This window comes from Equus quagga, chromosome 7 (genome assembly GCF_021613505.1).
Source record: "Equus quagga isolate Etosha38 chromosome 7, UCLA_HA_Equagga_1.0, whole genome shotgun sequence".
Taxonomy (NCBI): Eukaryota; Metazoa; Chordata; class Mammalia; order Perissodactyla; family Equidae; genus Equus; species Equus quagga.
In genome coordinates this window covers 1,044,179-1,052,831 of record NC_060273.1, presented here as the reverse complement: position 1 = coordinate 1,052,831, position 8,653 = coordinate 1,044,179, and the positions used below count along the sequence as shown (strand labels likewise).

General features: G+C 56.5%; 1 long non-coding RNA gene across 1 annotated transcript; it reads right to left on the bottom strand.

Annotated features, from left to right (window-relative positions):
• Positions 1–869: 869 nt before the first annotated feature.
• On the bottom strand, positions 870–8,322 carry LOC124241536 (uncharacterized). The gene is made up of 3 exons (XR_006889240.1): positions 8,084–8,322; positions 2,194–2,315; positions 870–1,293 (listed from the first exon to the last, which is right to left on the bottom strand). It is a non-coding gene; the product is annotated as an uncharacterized LOC124241536 (long non-coding RNA).
• Positions 8,323–8,653: the final 331 nt, after the last annotated feature.

Here is an 8,653-nt window from a genome sequence, read left to right as displayed (position 1 = left end):
AGAGGGAGCTCCTGGGGCTCCTTTCACAGCAAAGTGGGGGTCCCCCTGAGCCGAGAGCAGCTCAACACCCGGGTCTTTGGAAGGGAGGGGGCTCATGGGGGTGGGAGCCGGGGGGCTGAGTTCAGGACTGAGTTTTGGACCTGTGCTGGCAGCTCAGCCCCTCAGGGTCCCTCCTTGGTCCTCAAGGTCTCTGTGTAAGGCTTCCTGTCCATAGGCTGGGCCCTTGGGGAACAGGAGATGCCTTTGGATGGGGTCCCTAGACATGGGAGGTCCCCAGGCCAGTCTGGGAAGGATGCTGTGGGGCCAAGGGGGCTGTGATGGCACGGCCTCTCCAAGGAGCCTCCTCCAGCTCCTGCCCGCTCGCCCGGCCGGAGAGCAGCTGCAGGAGACGCGGGGATTTCTGCCCGGCAGATGCCGACACTTTAATTTCCCGGGATTTATGGCCTCTTCTGTGGCTTCATTACTGAGATAAGGACGGAGCCCATCACTGTCAGCTCTGCTGGATGTGCAGCCGGCCCTACAGATAAGCACCCACGCCGTGTCTTCCCGAGCAGAGCCAGCAGGAGAGGCCCTGGCATCCACAGGCCTTGGGGCCACCAGATGTCCCGCCGGGGCCGGAATAACAGTGAACTTCTTCGAGCTGATGGAGGCATCTAGGGAAACCCACAGTGAACATGGCGCTTGGTGGTGGGGGACTGGGTGCACCCCCCACGATCAGGAACAAGACAAGGATGCCTGCTCTGGCCACTGCTGTTCAGTATGGCCCTGCAGGGCTGGCAGTTTAATTAGGCAAGAAAAAGAAATAAAAGGCTGAAAGTTTGGGGAGGAAAGAGTAAAACCGTTTTTACACACAGACTGTGCAGGAAATCTGATGGAATCTACCAAAAATCAGCTACAACTAATACGGACGTCAGCCAGGGCAGAGGACAACAGACAGGGCACATGCCAGTGACAAACGATTACAGAATAAAATTTGAACTTCTATTTAAAATACCATCCCAAAGCTCCAAAATTGTAAAAATCAATTTAACAAAAGATGTGTGAGACCTCTGTAAGGAAACGAATAACAAAAAGCTGCTGAGAGGAGTCTGAGACTTCGGGAAGCGGAGACACAGACGTGACCACACGCGTGGATCCAAAGACTCGCGGTTGCTAAGCTGAGAGTTCTCCCCGGTTGCTCTGCGAGTTCAGGGCAATTCCAAACAAAACCCCACCAGGCTTTCGTGTATAGATTAACCGGCTGAATCCAGGACATATATGGAGATGCAAAGAGCAAAGAATGGCCAAATGATCCTGAAACAACAACAACAAAAAGGACAAAGTTGGAGGACTCAGCAACTGAAGACGTCGTTTACCGTGAAGCTTCGGTAATGACATTCGGCCTTGATATAACAACAGTCCCAGAGGTCGACAGTGCTGAGCTGAGAGCAGACGTGGCCTCACTTGTCAACCGACCTTTGACCAAGGGGCCAGGGTAATTCAGTGGGAGAAAGAAAAGTCTCTTCAACAAATGGTTCTGGGAAAATGACCCCCAACCCCTACCTCACACCACACACAAAATAATTAGAAATGGATCAAAAACTTCACAGAAAAACTAAGAAAGTCCAGGGGCGCAGTCTGGTGGCGCAGCGATTAAGTGCGCACGCTCTGCTTCAGTGAACCCCCGGTTCGGATCCTGGGTGTGGACATGGCGCAACTTGGTAAGCCATGCTGTGGTAGGCGTCCCACATATAAAGTAGAGGAAGATGGGCACGGATGTGAGCTCAGGGCTAATCTTCCTCAAAAAAAAAAAAAACCTAAGAAAGTCCAAAGGAAGACTCAGCCTGAGAGTGAGCATTCACAGAGCCCATCTGCGGTGAGAGGCTTGTGTCCCAGATCTATGAAGAATTACCAGAATTCTCATTAAAATGACAAACAACCCCATCTAAAAATGGTCAGAAGAATGGGACAGACGTGTCACCAAAGCAGTCATTCAGATGGCCACCACGCACGTGGAGAGATGCTCGACGTCACCCCTTTTTCGGGAAACGCACCTGGAAACCATAGGGAGACACGCCCCACACCTGTCGGACGGCCGAAGAGCGGAGGCTGCCGGTGCTGAGTGTGGGAGGATGCGGAGGAACGGGGCTCCCGCACGGCTGCGGGGCTGGAAGGTGGTGCCGTCACCCTGGAAAAGAGTTTGTGTGCACGTACCTCGCGATCCAGTCTTCCTACAGCGGGGTGCTCATCCGGGGCAATGAAGCCCATCTTACAGAGACGTGTGTGAAAGTTCCCGGCAGCTTTCCTGGGAATCACCCTGTCTTCGTCTGTCTGGGCTGCCATAACAAAATTCCATAAATTGGGTGGTTTACCATCTGCAGAACTTTGTTTCTCTGAGTTCTGGAGGCTGGACGTCTGACTCAGGGTCTGGCGAGAGCCTGCTTCCTGGGTCACGGATGGCGTCTTCTCGCTCAGTCCTCACATGGCGGGAGGGGTGCTAGAGCTCTGTGGGGTCCCTTTTACAAGGACACTAATCCCATCGTGGGGGCTCCTCCCTCACGACCTGGTCACCTCCCAAAGGCCCTGCCTCCTGATACCATCATACTAGGGGTTAAGTTTCAACATGTGAATTCTGGGGAGGCATAAACACTCAGGCCACAGCAAACCCCAAACGGCAAACTGCCCAAATGCCCCTCAGTGGGTGAGTGGACAGACTGTGGGACGTCCACTCCATGATGTGTCACTGAGCAGCACCAAGGACCGAGGGGCCTCTGACACAGACGCAGATGGAGCTCAGGGGAGCCGGAGGACGAGGGGTACACGGTGTGATTGTGTTTCCGTGTCCTATTAATGCAACTAGCCTGAGGTGACAGAGGCAGGTCAGGGGTCACCCCAGACGGGGTGGGGCGGGAGATGACAACTTGGAGCAAACAGGGTTTTCTTATTGTGATTGTGGTGATGGCGTCACAGGCACAACCTTATGTCAAACTTCAAACGTGTGCAGTTTATTGCAGGTTAGCCCTTCCTCACTGAAGCTGTTTGAAATCCTATGTGCTCAGAAATAACCCCCAGACGCAGGGAACATGCACCTTCCGTCTCTGCATCTCACTGTACGTCAAATCGCCCTCGGGGATAGACACGGAGCCAGAGAGAGAGCATTGTGTGCGGCCGGGAGGAGGGAGCGGGCGACCCCATCGCGTGGTATGAAGCCGCCTCTCCTGGAAACCCCGCCTCCTGCCCCATGGGGCCAAGGCCCGGGCTGCGGTGACCGTGGCCTGATGTGGCCGAGGTTCCGGGACCGTGCACGAGTTCCGGGCAGTGCTCTCGTTTCAGACCACACACATCCTCTCATCCCACTCTGTGTCTACTCCTTCTTGGTTGAATCCTTTGCCGGCAGGCCAAGAAGAGAAGGCCACGTCTGGGCCCTCAGGGAGGTGACAAAGGGCCCGGAGATGTGTGCAGCTCCAGAACCCAAGACCAGGACTCCAGAGCAGGGGTTTCAGGATCCTTGGGGCTGGGGCCTCTGCAGCCTCGGGGACGTGCTCTTGGGGTGAAGTTTGTGAGGTGGGATATTTCTGGCTCCTCCTGAGCCATCAGAGGTTCCCCCCATCCCAATGTGGGCGCTTCAGAGGCGGTGAGCAATGGGCCAGGGTCCTGATGGAAGCCATGGGCAGTACCCATGAGGTGCCGAGGGCCCACCTACGGGGCCAGTGGGTTTCCTCTTCCTGCGACAGTCGGGGAAGGCCTGAGGGTGGCGCTGCCATGAGGGGCTGGCGGGAGGCTCACCTCCCCGGAGACCTTCCCTCTGGCCCTGAGTGTCCATCTCAGCAGGCTGACCTTGCCTCCAGGCTCCAGACACTCCTGCAAGCCAAAATCGGATGAACAAGTGCCCACCCTCACTGCTGGGGCGCCTGGGGTCCGACCGCTCTGTGCAGGTCTGAGATCCAGACCCCGCTTGTCCCCCAGGGCCACATCCCCGGGGGCAAGGTGCTGACCTCAGAGAGCCTAGGTTTCCCCTCTGCAGAATAGGGGTGTGGGTCAGCCCCGGGCAGCTGGGACTGCAGGCTCTCCAGCATGTGAAGGGCATGCGAGAGCCCAGAGCAGCATCGGGTCCTGGTGCTCGGCGAGGGGCTCTCTGTCTGAGAGGCACCCTGTGTTGGTGTCTGGGGATCGCCGTAAGAGACTGTCATGAACCGTGGCATTAAAGCTGCAGAAATCTCCTCTCCCAGCTCTGGAGGCTGGAAGTCTGAAGTCAAGGCGTGGCAGGACCCCGCTCCCTCCAACCTCTCTCGGGGTGGGGGCTCCTTCCCGCCTCTCCCAGCTTCTGGTGACGCCGGCGCTCCCGGGTGTCCCTTGGTGGTGGCTGCATCAGCCCATTCTGTGCCTCCGTCGCCACGGCCTGCTCCCTGTGTGTCTGTCTTCTCCCTTCTCTTCTCTTCCAAGGACGCTGCCATCGGGTTCAGGGCCCACCTGGATCATCCGGGCTGATCTCCTTCAGGTTCCTGAACTTAATCACATCGGCAAAGACCCTCCGCTTATGGGGTTCAGCATGTGGACATGTCTTTTGGGGGCCACCTTTCAGTCCACCGCACAGCCCAGGCTGGGGCAGTTCACGGATCCTTTCCGAGGCCCCTGCGTGGTGACCGTCCCTCTCCTGACCCTTGAAGGCAGCACCAGCGTCCAGGCTGATCGCCCTCCTTTGCCGGGTCATCAGCGGAGACCTGGCCCCGTTCCTCGCTCACAGAGCCTCGTTGTGGCCTTGGAGACGGCCGTCCCCGGGAAGCTCCTTTGTCTGATGCACGGATTCCTTTGTTGTGATTTCCTCGCAGCCTTATCGAGCGGCCAGCCCAGCCGCCTGGTGGGTGACCCCCCTGCGCTGCCAGGACTGGTGTCTTCTCTCGCGCATTCCTCCTCAGCTGGAGTGCACACGGTCATGTTGGTGTTCAGCACCTCCGCTGGGGCAGGGATGAAGCTCACGCTGAGTGCCCGGAGCCCACACTGGCCTGCAGGGGGCCTGGTGATGTCGGAAGCTGCGGGTTCCTTATCCCTAGGGGTCTTCAGCGGGGTCTGGATCTGGCTGAGGGCCCCAGACGGGACGCACAGGATGCAAACAGAGGTCCCGGGCAGCAGCATTGAGGAGAAAAGGTCAACCTGAAAATCCCACCAGTCACACGTGGAAATGCTGGAGAAATAACCACAGACATTGCTGAGAGCTGAGCTGTGCTCACCAGGAGAAAAAGGGAATAATAAACAGAGAGGGTGTCCCAGGCTGCTGTCACAGAACACCACCGACCGGGGGCTTATAACCACACACACTCGCTCCTCACAGTTCTGGAGGCTGCCAGTCCCAGACCCGGGTGCCGCATGGCCGCGTTCTGGCGAGATCCCCCCTCTGGGCTGCAGATGGCCGTCCTCCACGGTGTCCTCACATGGCAGGAGGGTGAGGGAGCTCTCTGGTCTCTTGCATGAGGGCACCAGTCCCATTCATGAGGCCCCCTCATGACCTTGTCACCTCCTGAAGCCCCCCCACCTCCTAATTCCGTCACCTTGGGGGTGAGCTTCCAACGTGTGGATTTGGGGGGATGCAGACACTCAGACCACGGCAGAGGGCACACAGCACCAAGTGGAGTACTGGTGTCTGCATCCACCGCATCTTAGGGGGCTGGAGCGGGGTGGGGGCTCCCCGTCTCTGACTCGGGGGTTTGGGGTGTTGACTGATGCAAGGAGACAGGGCCTTGGGTCCAGGTGAGGCAGGATTGGAGCTGGGGCCCCCAAGAGGCTGCGTCATCAGCGGCAGGGAGACTAGAAGAAGTCCACACACGGGAATCCTCTGCCTGCTGGCCTTGCACAGGCTGGGGCGTGGCCTATACTCCTGCAGGGTCTAGAAATCCTCTAGCTGAGAAATGCGTATAAGCCCTGGGCTGGCGATACTCCAGGCCCTCAGAGATGTGCTGTCACAGCTTCTCTGAAGGGATAACCCGCGACCCGGGGTCCTGCTGGAGCCCAGCTTACAGGGGAACAACCCACCGAGAGTGAGGGAGAGTGTCGAATGTGAGTCCAAGAATTTGAGCTGACACAACGACCAGTGAAAAAGATTGTGAAGGGAGCACATTGAAGATTATGGAAAACACAAAAGAAGGAGTCAAAACTCTAAGGAAAAAATAAGATGGCAGGGGGAAGGAGGGGTGAAGCTTACAGACCTGAAAAGGAGGACCTTGGAAATTACAAGGTACGTGGATGAGTCCAACGGCAAAGTGGGCGTAGCTAATAAGACAATCAGTGGATCGGAAGATGAAGATGGGAAAGATTACCCTGAATGCCCCACAGAGAGGGTGAGGGGCCTGGGGACGGATGACAGAGGCTGACACAGGGCCACCCAACTACAGCCAGTGGGCCACGTCTGCCCGCCACCTGCCTGTAAACCACGCTTTACTGAAACATGGCCGGCTGGTTGCATGTCATCTATGATGGATTTCACACGAAAGCCAGAGCTGAGTAGCTGTACTGAGACCCTCTGGCCCACAAAGCTTAAAATGTTTCTGACGTCTGCTCTAAAAAACGTTCGAGAAGGAAGAGAGAGAAAGAAACGAGGGAGAGGCCGTATGTGAAGAGCTATGGGGGAGAATTTTGCAGAATTGATGAAAGATATGAAACTTTAGATTCAAGAAACACAGCAAATCCCATTAACATGAGTAAACAGGATAAACATGAGCAAATTCCCACCAGAGCTCGGCAAGGCGAAGCTGCAGGACCCCACGTGGCGAGAGATCTTGGTGACGGAGAGGAGGCTGACGGGTCAGAGGAACGGCGAGTGGACGGACAGCCGACCAAAGGCCGAGAGACCGTGGAACAGCCCCTGCAAAGAGCAGAGAGGAGCAGGCGCCGGCCGAGAGCTCTGCTGACACCACTCAGCACAGAGGGAGACGGGAAGACCCTGCAGACACCCCAACCCTGAGGGGGTTCCCCTCCCTGTCTCCTCCTGGAAGAAGAGAGAAGGAACTGGGCCGAGAAGGAAGATACACATGACGATCACAAAGATAATAAAAAACGTTATTCAAAGACATGAAAGAAGATCTAAATGCATGGAGAACTATGATGGTCGTGGATGGGAAGACCTGATATGACAGAGATGGCACTTCTCCTAAAATTAACCTATAATTCAATGCAATTGTCATCAAAGCCCCACAGGGGTTTCTTGGATCCAGACAAATCAACCCCAAAATATATCTGGATGAATGAAGGGCCAAGATGGGCCACACCAATTTCAAGAAGGAACAATGGGGGAGGGGCCCTCCACCAGGTGTCAAGATTTACCGTCAAGCTGAAGTCATTACAACCCTGGGGACAGACACGTAAAAGAGGGAGGCGGAAGGACAGCTAGAGAGAGGTCCCCACAGGCCTGGCTCACGGCCTGCGGGGTGCAAGGGCCCTGCTTGCGTGGGCCGGTGCCCACAAGTTCAGGAATTTGGTGAGCTGCCTGTTAAGCAGCCACTACGAAAAATTAAATTCTGTAGCCTTACAGTTGGTGCTGAAGTGAAAGCAGCTCAGTTTAATGAATGTAATTGGCACGAGGGCGAGAAACGGTTGAGCAGAGGGTCACGTCCGAGACAATGACAACGCACTGGGTGGCTGGGCGCGGCTCCGCCACCCGGGTCAGCTCCCGATGCACGCGCTGGGCAAAGGTCAGCAGAGCAGGCCCTGGAGAACCGACAGGCCATGTGGAGTTTACGACAGCGTATCACGTATTTTATTACTATTTGTAAACCATGTGCCTCATGTCGTTATCTGAGAATAATTTATAATAAGCTGCTGTACGTCTACACGCGCAGACTCTCGGACATCACCGGTGACTCACGCACAGGGTGGAGACAGCAGCTTGCAACGGATGTGCGAAGTATGCTGCGATCTGTGTAGATTTTAAAACCCCTGAAGGCACGTGATTTGTGCCCATGTTTGGTCCCAGGGGAGGGTCTCCTGTTAGCACCATTACTCTCTGTGCTTTTCAGCATGTTTGAAATATCTCGTAATTCGAAAGCTGGTTTTAAACAGAGGCAGGTCTTAGCTCCCAGGTTCCCCCTCCCGATGGGACATCCCTGCTCCTCACCTTACAGGCTCCCTTCCGTCAAGGCAGTGATGTCCCGTGGACTCAGGTGGCCCCGCAGCCTGGAGCTCAGGGCAGACGCTTGCTTGGGGCTGTCGAGGAGTGTGGAGCCGGGGAGGGGCACCGGCCCAGCCGTCTGTGCTGGGTGGCAGTGCGGGGCCGGGCCAGCATCTGTGGGGACCCAGGTCAGCCCCTGCCTCCAGGCCCTCCCCCCACGTTCCCGGGCCGATCTGGGCCGGGGAGGCAGAGCGCCAGCTTGGCGGCACAGGCACAGCCGAGAATCGATCCGATTGTAATTGGGGCTTGGAAGAGGTTTAATATTTAACTGGATTAAATATTTAAACAGGACGAGTTGACGGGAGAGCAGCAGCAGATGGGGGCAGGTCCCACTCACGCAGGAGGGAGAGATCAGACACCCCGACCTGCCCTCCAGGTATACAGCAGGCGCTCAACGGTTCCCTTCAGGAGGATGGTGTGGTCCCAACCATCAGGGCTGCTCCGAGACATTTCCTGTTGTCTGCTGGCTGGGTGCACCGATGACCTCTCCAGCCCCCTCCTTGGGCCAACCGTGTA